Source organism: Sinohyriopsis cumingii, unplaced genomic scaffold (assembly GCF_028554795.1).
Source record: "Sinohyriopsis cumingii isolate HCF-2022 unplaced genomic scaffold, ASM2855479v2 utg000426l, whole genome shotgun sequence".
NCBI lineage: Eukaryota > Metazoa > Mollusca > Bivalvia > Unionida > Unionidae > Sinohyriopsis > Sinohyriopsis cumingii.
The window spans coordinates 10474279-10491801 of record NW_028315897.1 but is presented as its reverse complement, the minus strand read 5'-3'; the positions used below and the strand labels follow the sequence as shown (position 1 = coordinate 10491801).

General features: G+C 33.3%; 1 long non-coding RNA gene across 1 annotated transcript; it reads right to left on the bottom strand.

Moving 5' to 3' along the window:
• Nucleotides 1–1281: 1281 nt before the first annotated feature.
• Nucleotides 1282–17437, bottom strand: LOC149774172 (uncharacterized). Its single transcript, XR_016417025.1, has 3 exons — nt 16909–17437; nt 15532–15633; nt 1282–10436 (listed from the first exon to the last, which is right to left on the bottom strand). It is a non-coding gene; the product is annotated as an uncharacterized LOC149774172 (long non-coding RNA).
• Between the last annotated feature and the right edge of the window lie 86 nt (nt 17438–17523).

Sequence of the window (17523 nt, the reverse complement as noted above, 5' to 3'; positions counted from 1 at the left end):
CAGACTCAAATCCATGAGGACAGAGGTGAGTTGTCAGTGATTGGTAAAGGCAAGTATTAGCCAAGCCTGACTCAAACCCATGAGGACAGAGGCGAGTGTTCAGTAGTTGGTAAAGGCAAGCATTGGCCATGCCAGATTCAAACCCATGAGGACAGACGCGAGTTGTGAGCAATTGGTAAAGGCATGCATCGGCCAAGCCAGACTCAAACCCATGAGGACAGAGGTGAGTTTGTGTGTGATTGGTAAAGTCAAGCATTAGCCAAGCCAGACTCAAACCCATGAGGACAGAGGTGAGTTTGTGAGTGATTGGTAAAGGCAAGCATTGGCCAAGCCAGACTCAAACCCATGAGGACAGAGGTGAGTTTGTGAGTGATTGATAAAGGCAAGCATAGGCCAAGCCAAATTCAAATCCATGAGGACAGAGGTGAGTTGTCAGTGACTGGTAAAGGCAAGCAATGGCCAAGCCAGACTCCAAACCATGAGGACAGATGTATGTTGTCAGTGATAGGTAAAGGCAAACACTACATACCTCGCTGCCATCCAAGACCTCAGTGAATGAATGAAATAACTATATGTCATATATGTAACTTTGTAATTGTTAAATAATTCAATAAATTCACCAGGTCTATTGACCTACATGTATCTAAGGACAGCACAGCAGTAACACACAAGTGATACAACCTTGTTAATCAATCCATAGATCTGACAATCAAACTCACCCTGTGTCTCCCCATGTCTAGAAAGCATATAAAATTAGGTCAAATTCATATTTTATGTGAGCTATTGCACAGAAAAAGGTATGGTTGGTGCAGAGCCAAATCCACTTTAATGCTAAGACTTTTCTACAAAAGTGTGAGATATTTAGTTTACATTCCAAAACAAAACACAAGTTTTGCTTTAATTAACATTTAAGCAGTATTAGTGTCTTCTTCTCATCCCTCATTCCAGTGTAAAAATAAGATGCAGAAAATAGACTATTAATACATCATATAACTATGACCTTGACCCCTGATACAATGGTTCCAAATTCAAGATTAATTATATCCTGTTCATTAAAGGCTTCCCTATCAGTCTGATATCCACTAACCCAGCTTAAGAAATGCTATAGTAATTTAAACTGTTGTCTTGGACTGCAATTATGTGACCCCCAAATTGTATACCTTCAATTTCCCTTAGAAAATCTACATATAGGCAAGTGTTCATGTTGTCTGTCTTTATTGTCACAACTCTGTGATCTTGGACTAAATAAGAGAAAGAACAAAACCAACAAGTTTAGTAAAATTCATCAATTTATTTCCCAAGAATACAATGTGAAAATGAATTTGAACAATCTTAAGTGTGTTAATGTACCTGCAGCCTTCAATTGGCTGTTGTACCAAGGGTCTGAATATATTACAATGACATAATAAAGAAGGTCTTTGAATGAATTTACAGTAGTTCCAAAGTAGTGTTTTAGTCCAAAAAGTAAACATGTGTTTTGAAATTCTAATGATTAATTTCACATTCTTCTGAAATCATATCTGAACACAGTAAAATATTACACAGACTGAACTTAAGAAAGGAATCAATAATTGTTTACGAAAACCTCCTTAGATTAAAACTGTCACCTGACTTATGACACAACAATTTGTTCTGGAAAACTGATGATTTTTAATGTAAGATGTTTACTATTTCATAACAAGGTCAGGCCTTCAACTAATACATTCAAGTAAACATCTTTAAAAAAATTTAAAAAATAAAAATAAAAGAAACTTGGGTAGAGGGTAAACTGTACCCTCAGCCAAGCCAATAGTCAGGTAGGCTTTACTACCAGTGCTATGTTGAAGTTGGCTTATCTAGTTCTCTTAGTCAATATGCTTTAAGATTAATGAAGAGTAATACCTTGATCCTGAACCTTGACCACAAGGGAGACAACCACATTACCCTACATGTATGATGATTAAAAATACATGGATCTTGGACATTGACTACAAGGTAGACAACCACACTATAATACATGTATGATGAGGAATATTACATTGATTTTGTACCTTGACTAAAAAGGTAGACAACCACACTGTACTACATATATGATGAGGAATAATACATTGATTTGGGGCCTGGACTACAAGGTAGACAACCACTCTATACTACATGTATGATGAGGAATAATATATTGATCTTGTACCTTGACTACAAGGTAGACAACCACTCTATACTACATATATGATGGGGAATAATACATTGATCTTGTACCTTGACTACAAGGTAGACAACCACTCTATACTACATGTATAATGAAGAATAATACATTGATCGTGTACCTTGACTACAAGGTAGACAACCACACTATACTACAAGTATGATGAGGAATAATACATTCATCTTGAACCTTGACTATAAGGTAGACAAACACACTATGCTACATGACTGATACTATGACCTTGGTCCTTGACTACATGGGAGACAAACACACTATAATATGTGTATGATATATTGATCGTGTACCTTGACTACAAGGTAGACAACCACACTATAGTACATGTATGATCTTGGACCCTGTAAAAAATTTAGAAGTAGGTAGGCAACCAAATCTATGCATACCCTTCAATCCTGTGGAACAATTATGCAAAAGAAACCAAAGTACTGTGTTACTACTCCATGCTCTTAAACCAAGTACCACAGAGGAATAAAAATAACTAAAAACATTTTGTAAAGTCAACAAATAATTTAATTCTCCATGTTATACAATGAAACTTAAAGAGCAAATTAGAGTATGATGAATTAAATCCCAAATAATTCTAAATGTTCTATTACAAATTCAAACATATAGTGTTATAAATGGATTCTAATCTGAAATGTGTCGATGTAGTAATGGTCTTGACGTATCACAGTGAAATAATCAAGAACATCTTTGAATGAATTCACAATAATCTGGAAATATTGTTACTCCAGTCAATGAGCACTTTAGTAATTTCAATAAATGATTTAAATAATTATTCATCTCAAATTCTATGTAAAGAAAGCTAAAAGTGTTTCCCTAGACTGATATTAAAATAGGAACAATTCATTTTGTTTAAGGACCATGTATAAAAACCAAATACACAACAATATGACCAGTATGTGTGCCATAAGTTTGCTTCCAAAACATTCTAAGGCCAAAGGCCAAACCAACATGTTACAAATTTTATTGTAAAGCACAACCTACTTTTTCAGTCCAAAATATTGTCAACCAGTTACATTATTTTGCTTTGATCTGATGAAATGTGTTTTTGCCAGATTTATTGTGAACCTAGGACATATGCCAGTACCATTAGGTTACTAAAGATTTATGAACAAAATGTATCTCTTTTTTTGAAAAAAACACAATTTATATGATATTTGCTTTGACATATCATATTTATTATTATTATTATTATTATTATCATTATTATTATATGGTGCTTCATTTGAGTAGATGGCAATTTCCAATCAATAAGATCACGGTGTGTGAGATGATGTAACATCTATCATGATTGTACAGACCATTAGAAGTGTTCATTACCCCACCATTAAAAGCACTAATTATCCTACCATTAAAATTGTTCATTAACCCTCCATTAGAAATTTTCATTATTGCCCCACCATTAGAAGTATTAATTGCCCTACCATTAGAAGTGTCCCTCACTCTGCCATTTGAAGTGTTTGTTACCCTACACTTAAAACATTAATTACCCCACCATTAAAAGTGATGATTACCCACCATTAGAAGTATTCATTACCACACCTTAGACGTATTAATTACCTGCCATTAGAAGTGTTCATTACTCCACCATTAAGAGTGTTCATTACCCTACCATTATAAGTGTACACAAACCTGTCATTATAGTTGTTTGTTACCCTACAATGAAATTGTTAATTACCCTGCCAATATAAGTGTTCATTATCTTACCATTAAAGGTAGTTACCCCACCATTAGAAGTGTTCTTTACCCCACCATTAAGTGGTCATTACCCCATCATTAGAAGTGCAAAAACAAAACTACAAGCTCTACTTGGTCATTTTCAGTTACTCGACTAAAGATGTAAATTGTAATTAAAATTGATAATTGCTTATCTTTTTTACTCTTTATATATTTTGTAATTCATTTGTTGAACTTTCAGAAGGCGGTTTTGTCAAATCTGGAAATATTAATTTTCACTATTTTTGATAACTGACAATGGTACTGTACTTTAAACTAATTCAGGTTGATTTTTCAAGCACATGGGGGTATCCATGTGTGCAATATTCATCTACATTTTTAACCAACACAATTTCCAAAGAAAGTTCACCCACATTACATAAAGGTAACAGAGGTGTGTCACCCACATTACATAAAGGTAACAGAGGTGTGTCACCCACATTACATAAATTTAACAGATGTTAACATTCTGACCACTGTGCATGTAGAGAACTTCACCTTACATCTGTCGCTGTCTCAGAAGTAGATAACAACTGTAGACTGACCCCAATGGATATCACAACAGTGATAATTATTCACAACTGATTTGTAGAGTTACCTCCCCTAACAAATATTGTAGTGGCTCTTCTGACTTAACCATTGATGTAAATGCATATCACAATATGGACAATATTCACAGTAAGAAGAAAAAGTTTCTTATACAAAAGATAACTCATTGAACAATTTCAATTTTTTTTGGTGTGGTAATGAAATGTACGTTTCCCTACAACTATTATACAAAAAGTGGAAAACTAATATTTAAATGATATGGTCTGTATCAGGCTATACTTGTATATTGGGTAACTTGCATGCTGGGAAATTGACCTTATACAGACTATACTTGTATATTGGGTAACTTGCATGCTGGGAACTTGACCTTATATAGACTATACTTGTATACTGGGTAACTTGCATGCTGGGAATTTGACCTTATACAGACTATACTTGTATATTGGGTAACTTGCATGTTGGGAACTTGACCTTATACAGACTATACTTGTATATTGGGTAACTTGCATGCTGGGACCTTGACCTTATATAGACTATACTTGTATAATGGGTAACTTGCATGCTGGGAAATTGATCTTATATAGACTATACTTGTATACTGGGTAACTTGCATGCTGGGAACTTGACCTTATACAGACTATACTTGTATATTGGGTAACTTGCATGCTGGGAACTTGACCTTATATAGACTATACTTGTATATTGGGTAATTTGCATGCTGGGAACTTGACCTTATATAGACTATACTTGTATATTGGGTAACTTGCATGCTGGGAACTTGACCTTATATAGACTATACTTGTATATTGGGTAACTTGAATGCTGGGAACTTGACCTTTAATATAGACTATACTTGTATATTGGGTAACTTGTATGCTGGGAACTTGACCTTATACAGACTATACTTGTATAATGGGTAACTTGCATGCTGGGAACTTGACCTTATATAGACTATACTTGTATATTGGGTAACTTGCATGCTGGGAACTTGACCTTATATAGACTATACTTGTATGTTGGGTAACTTGCATGCTGGGAACTTGACCTTATATAGACTATACTTGTATAATGGGTAACTTGCATGCTGGGAACTTGACCTTATATAGACTATACTTGTATAATGGGTAACTTGCATGCTGGGAACTTGACCTTATATAGACTATACTTGTATAATGGGTAACTTGCATGCTGGGAACTTGACCTTATACAGACTATACTTGTATAATGGGTAACTTGCATGCTGGGAACTTGACCTTATACAGACTATACTTGTATAATGGGTAACTTGCATGCTGGGAACTTGACCTTATATAGACTATATTTGTATAATGGGTAACTTGCATGCTGGGAATTTGATCTTTTGAAACAGTGTTTTCCTTTCAAAATCAGGTTGGGAAATAAACTTGGAGTATTATTTTCTACATCAGAATATCATATGGATTGTATTGACCTGGAAGAGGTTTATATCAAGTCAGTATTGACCTGGAAGAGGTTTATATCAAGTCAGTATTGACCTGGAAGAGGTTTATATCAAGTCAGTATTGACCTGGAAGAGGTTTATATCAAGTCAGTATTGACCTGGAAGAGGTTTATATCAAGTCAGTAGAAAAGCAAATAAAATATTGGCGCCAAATGGTATTGTAATATTTTTTTAACATTACTAATCATGCATCTTTGAATCTAATGTCCATTTTTTTAACATTACTAATCATGCATCTTTGAATCTAATGTCCATTTTTTTAACATTACTAATCATGCATCTTTGAATCTAATGTCCATTTTTTAACATTACTAATCATGCATCTTTGAATCTAATGTCCATTTTTTAACATTACTAATCATGCATCTTTGAATCTAATGTCCATTTTTTTAACATTACTAATCATGCATCTTTGAATCTAATGTCCATTTTTTGACATTACTAATCATGCATCTTTGAATCTAATGTCCATTTTTTTAACATTACTAATCATGCATCTTTGAATCTAATGTCCATTTTTTAACATTACTAATCATGCATCTTTGAATCTAATGTCCATTTTTTTAACATTACTAATCATGCATCTTTGAATCTAATGTCCATTTTTTGACATTACTAATCATGCATCTTTGAATCTAATGTCCATTTTTTTAACATTACTAATCATGCATCTTTGAATCTAATGTCCATTTTTTTAACATTACTAATCATGCATCTTTGAATCTAATGTCCATTTTTTTAACATTACTAATCATGCATCTTTGAATCTAATGTCCATTTTTTTAACATTACTAATCATGCATCTTTGAATCTAATGTCCATTTTTTAACATTACTAATCATGCATCTTTGAATCTAATGTCCATTTTTTAACATTACTAATCATGCATCTTTGAATTTAATGTCCATTTTTTTAACATTACTAATCATGCATCTTTGAATCTAATGTCCATTTTTTTAACATTACTAATCATGCATCTTTGAATCTAATGTCCATTTTTTAACATTACTAATCATGCATCTTTGAATCTAATGTCCATTTTTTTAACATTACGAATCATGCATCTTTGAATCTAATGTCCATATTTTTAACATTACTAATCATGCATCTTTGAATCTAATGTCCATTTTTTTAACATTACTAATCATGCATCTTTGAATCTAATGTCCATTTTTTTAACATTACTAATCATGCATCTTTGAATCTAATGTCAATTACATAAAGTAAAGGTATGGAATAGCAGTAAAGCTTGACTATTCAGAAAACAGGTATGAAGTACATGAAAGAAAGTACAACATATTAAAAAGGCAAAAGTACAACATATTAAAAAGGCAAAATATTTTACATTTACACCCTAGGTAATGCCAATGATGAAGTGTTAACATTTCCAATACAGCAATTGATAAAATATAGATCACAATGACCTAATTCTGATTTGTAAATGTGTGTGTGTGTGTCATTTGGACTTTTAACGTAGCTTTAACAATTGTTCAGTCATATCGCTACAATGTCTGCAATGTGGCAGTTTATAGTGATGTCTAGCACTGGGGCATCATGCCACAGACATGTAGCATGATGTCCCACCCAGTCACATTATCCTGACACCGGGCCGACCAGTCCTAACACTAACCTCTTAATGCTGAGTACACTGCCAAGCGAGGCAGCTGTTAGTACCGTTTTTGTAAGTCTTTGGTATGACTTGGCCGGGGATCGAACCCACGACCTCCCGCATCCAAGGTGGATGCTCTAACCATTAGGCCACCGGAACGGTACGATTTGTAAATGTAGTAATCACTAAGTAATGCATTATCACTGTATTTCATGAGCATATCATAAGAGATGAACTTGGACACAATATAATGAATAAGACTGCTGCATGAAATGCAGTCAACAGTTGTAATCAGGCAGCTTTACTTGCTATTTGATCTAGGGATTCCAATAATATTCAAGGAGCATTCTAAATCAGTTACATTCCAACAGACATTAGGTTTCCTTTTATTGTGTGTCTGTGTGTGTATTTTGTGTTTTTTATATCATTAATGTAGCTTAAAAAATTTCAGCTATGATGTATGCAGTGCGACAGTTTACTGTGATGCTTAGCACTGGGACATTGTTTCACAGACATGTGACATTATGTCAAACCCAGACATATTATCCTGATGCAAGTGTCACCAGTCCTAACATTAACCTCTTAACACTGAGTGCAAAGCGAGGCAGCTGCTAATACCATTTTTATGTATTTGGTATGACAAAACTGGCTTCAAACCTGTGACCTCTGCCAACAAAGGTGGACGCTCTAACCACATTTATTGCAAAATAAGATTTGAACACCATCATCACAAAGGAATACTTCTCTAATTAATACCTACAATATACAAGCATTGTGTAGTATATATGCAAATATAGTTGATGGAAATGTTTATTGCCAAAACAGAGGATAACTCTTGTGAAAATTTTGTGAATACAATAATTAGACATGTCTTCTGATGACCAACATTGTACCTGTAAAGTTTTAGAGAAATCCAGTAAAATTTGCAATAGTAGTTTCATTAAAATATTGTGACATACACTGCATCATGCTATAAGTAAATAAGGGCAATAACTCTTCCATAAATTAAGGAAGGACCAAGATTTCTCAATATGTGCATTAATGAATGATGAGTGTATCATATGAACCAAGTTTAAGCACAGTCCATAAAAAGGAATGACAACTTGCATTCACAATGAGATTTTGTTCTGCACTACATTCAGCAGTAGGACAAAAGGAACAGGTCCTCCTAAAACAATGGGGAGTAAAGTGATTTGTAGACATGGTTGTCTTCCAATCATGACCATATATTTAGCAACATTCATGGCAGTCCATGAAAACCTCAGGGACTAATTGTCTTAACAAGATTGTGTTGGATGGAAATGAGTATTATAATATAGAGACAGATATAAACACTCAATATAAATATTTTTGATTCAGAGAAATCAAATTATCTGTGTTTTAGACAACATATATAACAACAAACATAATCAAATTATTCACATATGCATCCATAAATGTCTAGCAAGTTTATTTTTTGTCAGCATTTAGTGTTGTTATATATAATCATTCTAACAAAGATTTCATTAATGAAATTAGAAGTTCTAAGAAAAATGCTTTAAATTTCGTTAAAAATATATATAAAGAAATTATGTTACCATTTTATAAATCATTATTCATGCAAAGAAGCTTAAAAAATGCATAAAAAAAGGAGAAAAAGTAGCAAATTATCATGTATTACCTACTGTAAGCAAGAAGTCCAGGGGACAATTTCATATCCTAAACTGTCAATGCACCCTAAAGTGAAAAAAATACCCATGCACCCTAAAGTGAAAAAAATACCCATGCACCTTAAAGTGAAAACAATACCCATGCATCCTAAAGTGAAAAAAATACCCATGCACCCTAAAGTGAAAACAATACCCATGCTCCCTAAAGTGAAAACAATACCCATGTCATGAATGTTAAATTGGGTCAGAGATATATGCAATAGTAGGCAAATCCAAAAATAAGCAAGAAAAATGTTCATGAGCTAATCATTAGTCACAGAGATGAAAATACACAAGTAGTTATCATGGATGCATAAAGTTCAAGTTCAGTTCATTTTCTTCATGCACAGGCTAATGTACAGTATAATTCTGTAAGGGAAAATTCCCAATGTACAGCATAATTCTGTAAGGGAAAATCCCCAATGTACAGCATGCTTCTGTAAGGGAAAATCCCCAATGTACAGCATAATTATATAAGAAAAAATGCTCAATGTACAGAATAATTATGTAAGGGAAAATCCCCAATGTACAGCATAATTATACAAGAACAAATCCCCAATGTACAGAATAATTATATAAGGGAAAATCCCCAATGTACAGCATAATTATGTAAAGGAAAATCCCTAATGTACAGCATAATTATGTAAGGGAAAATCCCCAATGTACAGCATAATTATGTAAGGGAAAATCCCCAATGTACAGCATAATTATGTAAAGGAAAATCCCCAATGTACAGCATAATTCTGTAAGGGAAAATCCACAATGTACAGCATAATTATGCAAGGGAAAATCCCCAATGTACATCATAATTATATAAGAAAAAATCCTCCTCTCCCCAGTGTTTAGCAGACCTATAATTTGACACTGTCATCATCATCCCCCTGAATGCTTTTAGCGATTATCTACTTTCATTCTTTTGGGACATCAGGGGTTTCTTTGACCTTTTTGACACTCCAGGTTCTTTTTAACAGGAGCCTCTTGCATATTATTGACCATGACAATCTAATTTTGGTCCAATATCTCCTTCAATTTTGTAAATGTACTGGATTCCCACAAAGGATGCCCACCATCTGCCCCTTCCTCATCTGAACTCATGCAGCTATTCTCCAGCACCTTCCTTACTTTTGCCATTTTTCCAGAAGTCCATGACTCTTTCTTTTCAAATGCAGAGAGTCTTCTTTTTGATTTCTGCTGCATGACAAATAAAAGGAAACAATATATATATATATATATATATATATATATATATATATATATATATATATATATATATATATACTATAACACTAGTCATGGAAGTCATGACATTGTACTCAATAGCAAGTGAGTTTTCTTTAAGACTCACGGTAATAATTCAACTTCCATTTTAAACACATGGAAACAACTTGATATTCAAAATTCAATAACTTAACATTTATGGGTGCTGATGATCAGACCTATATATCTCCATGCACAACTATCCTTGGTGCATGCTTCTGTGTGGAGAACACCATATGAACATTTTTTTTTATTTACATGTGCGTGAAACACATGTTATCCTTTCTGTCCTAAATCAATCAAGTGCTACTTTCATTATCGAGTGTTCCTAATTATGAGACTGGTTAACAATTCTTCTGTATAAATAGTAACATCTTCTTGTCATTAGAATATGCAGTACCGGATCTGTCTGTGTGGATATTCCACAGATAATGCCTTCATGGTCTCCTTGTCACTAGAATATGCAATACTGGATTTGTCTGTGTGGATATTCCACAGATAATGCCTTCATGGTCTCCTTATCACTAGAATATGCAATACTGGATTTGTCTGTGTGGATATTCCACAGATAATGCCTTCATGGTCTCCTTATCACTAGAATATGCAATACTGGATTTGTCTGTGTGGATATTCTATAGATAATGCCTTCATGGTCTCCTTGTCACTAGAATATGCAATACTGGATTTGTCTGTGTGGATATTCCACAGATAATGCCTTCATGGTCTCCTTATCACTAGAATATGCAATACTGGATTTGTCTGTGTGGATATTCCACAGGTAATGCCTTCATGGTCTCCTTATCACTAGAATATACAATACTGGATTTGTCTGTGTGGCTATTCCACAGATAATGCCTTCTTGGTCTCCTTGTCACTAGAATATGAAATACTGGATTTGTCATTGTGGATATTCCACAGATAATGCCTTCTTGGTCTCCTTGTCATTAGAATATGAAATACTGGATCTGTCTGTGTGGATATTCTATAGATAATGCCTTCATGGTCTACTTATCACTAGAATATGCAATACTGGATCTGTCTGTGTGGATATTCCACAGATAATGCCTTTTTGGTCTCCTTATCACTAGAATATGCAATACTGGATTTGTCTGTGTGGATATTCCACTGATAATGCCTTCATGGTCTCCTTATCACTAGAATATACAATACTGGATTTGTCTGTGTGGCTATTCCACAGATAATGCCTTCTTGGTCTCCTTGTCATTAGAATATGAAATACTGGATCTGTCTGTGTGGATATTCTATAGATAATGCCTTCATGGTCTCCTTATCACTAGAATATGCAATACTGGATTTGTCTGTGTGGATATTCCACTGATAATGCCTTCATGGTCTCCTTATCACTAGAATATACAATACTGGATTTGTCTGTGTGGCTATTCCACAGATAATGCCTTCTTGGTCTCCTTGTCATTAGAATATGAAATACTGGATCTGTCTGTGTGGATATTCCACAGATAATGCCTTCATGGTCTACTTATCACTAGAATATGCAATACTGGATCTGTCTGTGTGGATATTCCACAGATAATGCCTTTTTGGTCTCCTTATCACTAGAATATGCAATACTGGATTTGTCTGTGTGGATATTCCACAGATAATGCCTTCATGGTCTCCTTATCACTAGAATATGCAATACTGGATTTGTCTGTGTGGCTATTCCACAGATAATGCCTTCTTGGTCTCCTTGTCATTAGAATATGAAATACTGGATCTGTCTGTGTGGATATTCTATAGATAATGCCTTCATGGTCTCCTTATCACTAGAATATGCAATACTGGATTTGTCTGTGTGGATATTCCACTGATAATGCCTTCATGGTCTCCTTATCACTAGAATATACAATACTGGATTTGTCTGTGTGGCTATTCCACAGATAATGCCTTCTTGGTCTCCTTGTCATTAGAATATGAAATACTGGATCTGTCTGTGTGGATATTCCACAGATAATGCCTTTTTGGTCTCCTTATCACTAGAATATGCAATACTGGATTTGTCTGTGTGGATATTCCACAGATAATGCCTTCATGGTCTCCTTATCACTAGAATATGCAATACTGGATTTGTCTGTGTGGATATTGTATAGATAATGCCTTCATGGTCTACTTATCACTAGAATATGCAATATTGGATCTGTCTGTGTGGATATTCCACAGATAATGCTTTCACATTGTCCTTGTCACTAATTGTGACCTTGTCCTTGCTTGTTATAAATCCAAACAGCTCTTTTACTCTTGCATACTGGAGTTTGTACGTTGCTGAGATTTCAACCTATGTACTCACTATATGGTGTTGTACTTACTATACAGTGTTGTACTCACAATATGGTGTTGTACTCACTATATGACATTGAACTCACTATATGGTGTTGTACTCACTATATGGTGTTGTGCTTACTATAGGGTGTTGATAACTGTTGCAGTGTGTGTGTCCTAACAGTAATTCAGTAATTCAGTACTGTACTATATGAGTCATTAACCTGAAAACATGTTAATGCTTTTACTAATTATAAAGACAAAGGATACTATTAAAACATAAATATGCACATAGTTAAGCCAACCCAGGTACTCTATATTGTTAGAAAAAGTCCCCAATATGGGATTTTATGAGATTAATTGTCTGTAATACCACTGGCAAGAATGTTCTACAGTCAGTGATGGTTGAATTCTATTTAAGACTCCACAGCCAGCAAACAACTATTATTATTATTAAGTATTATTGTATGAATTTACAGTATCTGGAAAAAAATACAGGTACTTCAAACCCATGAATCTGCAAAACAGTACATTAAACAAGAGATATATTCCAATGACATGAATGCACACCATTTGATTTTACTCAACTCTGAATATTTCAAACATTTTGCATCTGAAAGTGCAATTGACCCCTTGTCTAGTGACCCTGACCTTGATCATCCATGTACTACCAATATAAACAGAATGATTCATTTAAATATCTCATGGGGTCAGGTGGTTATGGAGGAGACAACAACAATTCACAACTGTTGGTAAACTGGGGCAGCCCTTCCCACCTTCAATACCCTGAAGTATGACCCAAGTATGTTAAGTGAAATCCCAAAAGTTATATTTCATGTCTGGCTTTGGTGAATCTGCAAACCAGCTTTGAGACTGGAACATGGAACAGGTTACAATATATTTTAGATTTTGAAACAATCATTTCCAATCCCTTACTTCATATATTGTGGCAGGTTTCCCTATAACCTATAACAAGATATAGAAACAAATAATAAATACACACATACATACATCACACACTGTAACACACACAAACACATTGGGGGGAGGGGGTCACAGTTGCGAATCTCATCTGCTAGCAAGAACAAATGTTATTTCTGCTCAGAGTTTTTCAAGCAGATGAAGACTGTTTGGCGGAGGAAGACTGTAAATATTGTCCAGTGAAATAGGCTGAGAACATTACTATATTTTATAGTTCTAACAGACCAAATTTAATTGAATAATTGGTGACTTATGAAACTAAATATAATGTACATGAACAACTTATTTTGCACAGCAATATCAATGTTAATGCAATATCAGTGTTAATGCAGTATCAATGTTAATGTGATATCAGTGTTAATGTAATATCAATGTTAATGCAATATCAATGTTAATGCAATATCAGTGTTAATGCAATATCAATGTTAATGTAATATCAATGTTAATGTAATATCAATGTTAATGCAATATCAATGTAAATGCAGTATCAATGTAAATGCAATATCAGTGTTAATGTAATATCAATGTTAATGCAATATCAGTGTTAATGTAATATCAATGTTAATGTAATATCAATGTTAATGTGATATCAGTGTTAATGTAATATCAGTGTTAATGTAATATCAATGTTAATGTAATATCAATGTAAATGCAGTATCAATGTAAATGCAATATCAATGTTAATGTGATATCAGTGTTAATGTAATATCAATGTTAATGTGATATCAGTGTTAATGTAATATCAATGTTAATGCAATATCAATGTTAATGTAATATCAATGTTAATGTAATATCAATGTAAATGCAGTATCAATGTAAATGCAATATCAATGTTAATGTAATATCAGTGTTAATGCAATATCAGTGTTAATGTAATATCAATGTTAATGTAATATCAGTGTTAATGTAATATCAATGTTAATGTAATATCAATGTAAATGCAGTATCAATGTAAATGCAATATCAATGTTAATGTGATATCAGTGTTAATGTAATATCAATGTTAATGTGATATCAGTGTTAATGTAATATCAATGTTAATGCAATATCAGTGTTAATGTAATATCAATGTTAATGTAATATCAATGTAAATGCAGTATCAATGTAAATGCAATATCAATGTTAATGCAATATCAATGTTAATGCAATATCAATGTAAAAGCTTTGTTTAGTAATTTGAATTAATACTGTTACTTGTAGGAGATGTTGAGGAACACAGCTTGTCAACCAAATGGAAGGCTGATACAATATGTAAAATATGTAAGGAATATTGTAATTTTCTCAAATACAACTGGTATAATATCATAGGAAATATTAACATCAGAGAAAAAAAAGAACAAAAATTACTTGCAATTGTGAAAAAGGAAGCGGAATATTTTAGCTTTGTCTGGAGATCAGTACATGTACATGTTTGGTTGAAAGTAAACTTGGCTGGTATGTAATATCAATCTTTATTATATTTAATGTCAATTTTCATATCTAATGAGATCATTTTATACTGAATTGTCACAATTATAAATATCAGTCTGATTATATGATAAATACTTAATCTGAATTTAATAGTAACTATACAAATAAAGTATTTATATTTATCAGTCTGATTATCCTAGTCATCTCCAGACTAAGTTTTATTCCTGACAAAAATCATAAACTAAGACCATGAAAAAGAGACTTAATTAATCCCGTTCTTGGAATATTTTTGTCAGTTTGAGAAATTTTACACATGAATTCAGATATATTCCCCTAATATATACAAGATACCATTACTTACATAATTTCGTGTTTGGATTCTTGTTCACTGCTCTTCCCAGTAGATGATGGCTAATATTTGTGATATGGTATATGTAAGAAAACTTGGCAAAAGATCCACTATCTGCAAAATAATAAATGTATAAATTATACCTGGGTAAATTTTATGGCATGCTGTATAAAGTACATCTGCTTTTTATATCATGGTCATTAATTCCTCTGCTAATAGGACAAGACCAAAAAATAAAGACAAAAAGTAACAACTATCATGAAATTAAAGACTTAATTTCTTCCTTCATTATAACAGCAAAATTACATGCAAGTAATATAAAATTATAGATGTAAATATTTTCAACCTGTGTCAAGTCCAAGACAATGATCTTCATACTACTTACCTATATACTATTTTGTTATCAAAACTACAACCGGAACTTATTTCCACATCAAATTACAGAAACAGAGAGTCTCACATGATGTATATTTAGTTTATGATTCATTATTATACCAATAAGTCAGAATTTAAAATATTTGGAAAAGACATTGTCTTTGACGTGTTTTCAGTTTAAAACAAAATTAAATTAAAAAAGACACCTCTATCCTGCCCACAGATGGGAAATCAAAGCATCCCCTTAACTACTCCTATGTGGTAGATGCTATATAAAATAAAACAAGAGCAACACCTTAACTACTGACCTATGTGGTAGACGCTGTATAAAAAACTACAATAGCAACACCTTAACTATTCCTATGTGGTACACTGCTGTAACACCTTTACCCCTCCTGTGTGGTAAATGCTGCATACATTTTTTTACAAAAGTTTAAAAGTTCCATAAAGACATTCCTTTATGAGAGCAATTAGGATGTCAGCTAAAAAATCATGTCATAACTGTTTTATTTCTACTCAACAAATATACTTTCAACTTTAATTCTGAATTAAATTATCCACCGTTTGTGTGTGTGTGTGTGTGTTTCGAACAGAACTTGACTATCACTAACTTAAGATTTTTTATGTGGAGCAAATATATCTAAACTAAGCGTGTGTTCAGGACCAATTTCCGACTAACTACGACTTTTATTACCTATTTCACAAACATTATAGAGTATTGGTTCGTATACTGTATCAGGTCACATTCCACAGTAATATTTACCGTATAATCAGAATATTAAATCCTTTCCGTTAAATAGGACAATTTATCTTAAGTGAATACTCAAGTCAAGACGGTGCATCCAATCCGACTCACAATAGATATTTTGCCAAAAATGACATAAATAATGTTTTTTTATCACTTGTATGTTTTTAGAACAGTGTTTATAAAAACCGGTTGTGGTATCTGACTGTGTTGTAAAATCCTGGCATTAGAGAAATAACATTTGGCATATTCAATAGCTATCACACTACCTGGACTCCATGATCCGCCATTTTGTTTTGTCACATGATAATAATGTTTGTATGGCAACCACCTGACTATGGTAATAAAAGGCAGTCGACAGTCAGGGTACCAGACCAATACACGCATCGGTAACCTTCTCTCGATGGGAACATCCCATGGCCATTTCCGTCAGGTCGTGGTCCAGAATCTAAAATTTACGCGACGGAGAGTGTATTTTCGAACATCAGCGTTTATTGTTGCATAGGTCCCTTGAGAAGAGAGAGTAGTGTTATCCCTTGTAGAATTATATAGCAGATGTATTGTTTGTAAATAAATCGCAAGCAACGATACGAGCCCATGTATAAAACATGTACGATCTTCACTGGATTGAAACACACACACAACCGACTAGTAACCAGCCTACAAATGTAATATCCTTTGCGAAGCTATTTTGATTGCACATGGTTTGTGACTGACTTGGATATAATCTAGGTCATTATGTCGAACTGTAAAATTCTAGGTCATACTTCTTTAATTTGTAAAATGTTATGACGTTAATTGTAACGAGAAAACAAGGAAGCAAACTTATTTAAGTTCTTCTCTAAGGTTTAAGTTTGCATTGTATTAAATTATATATAGGAATA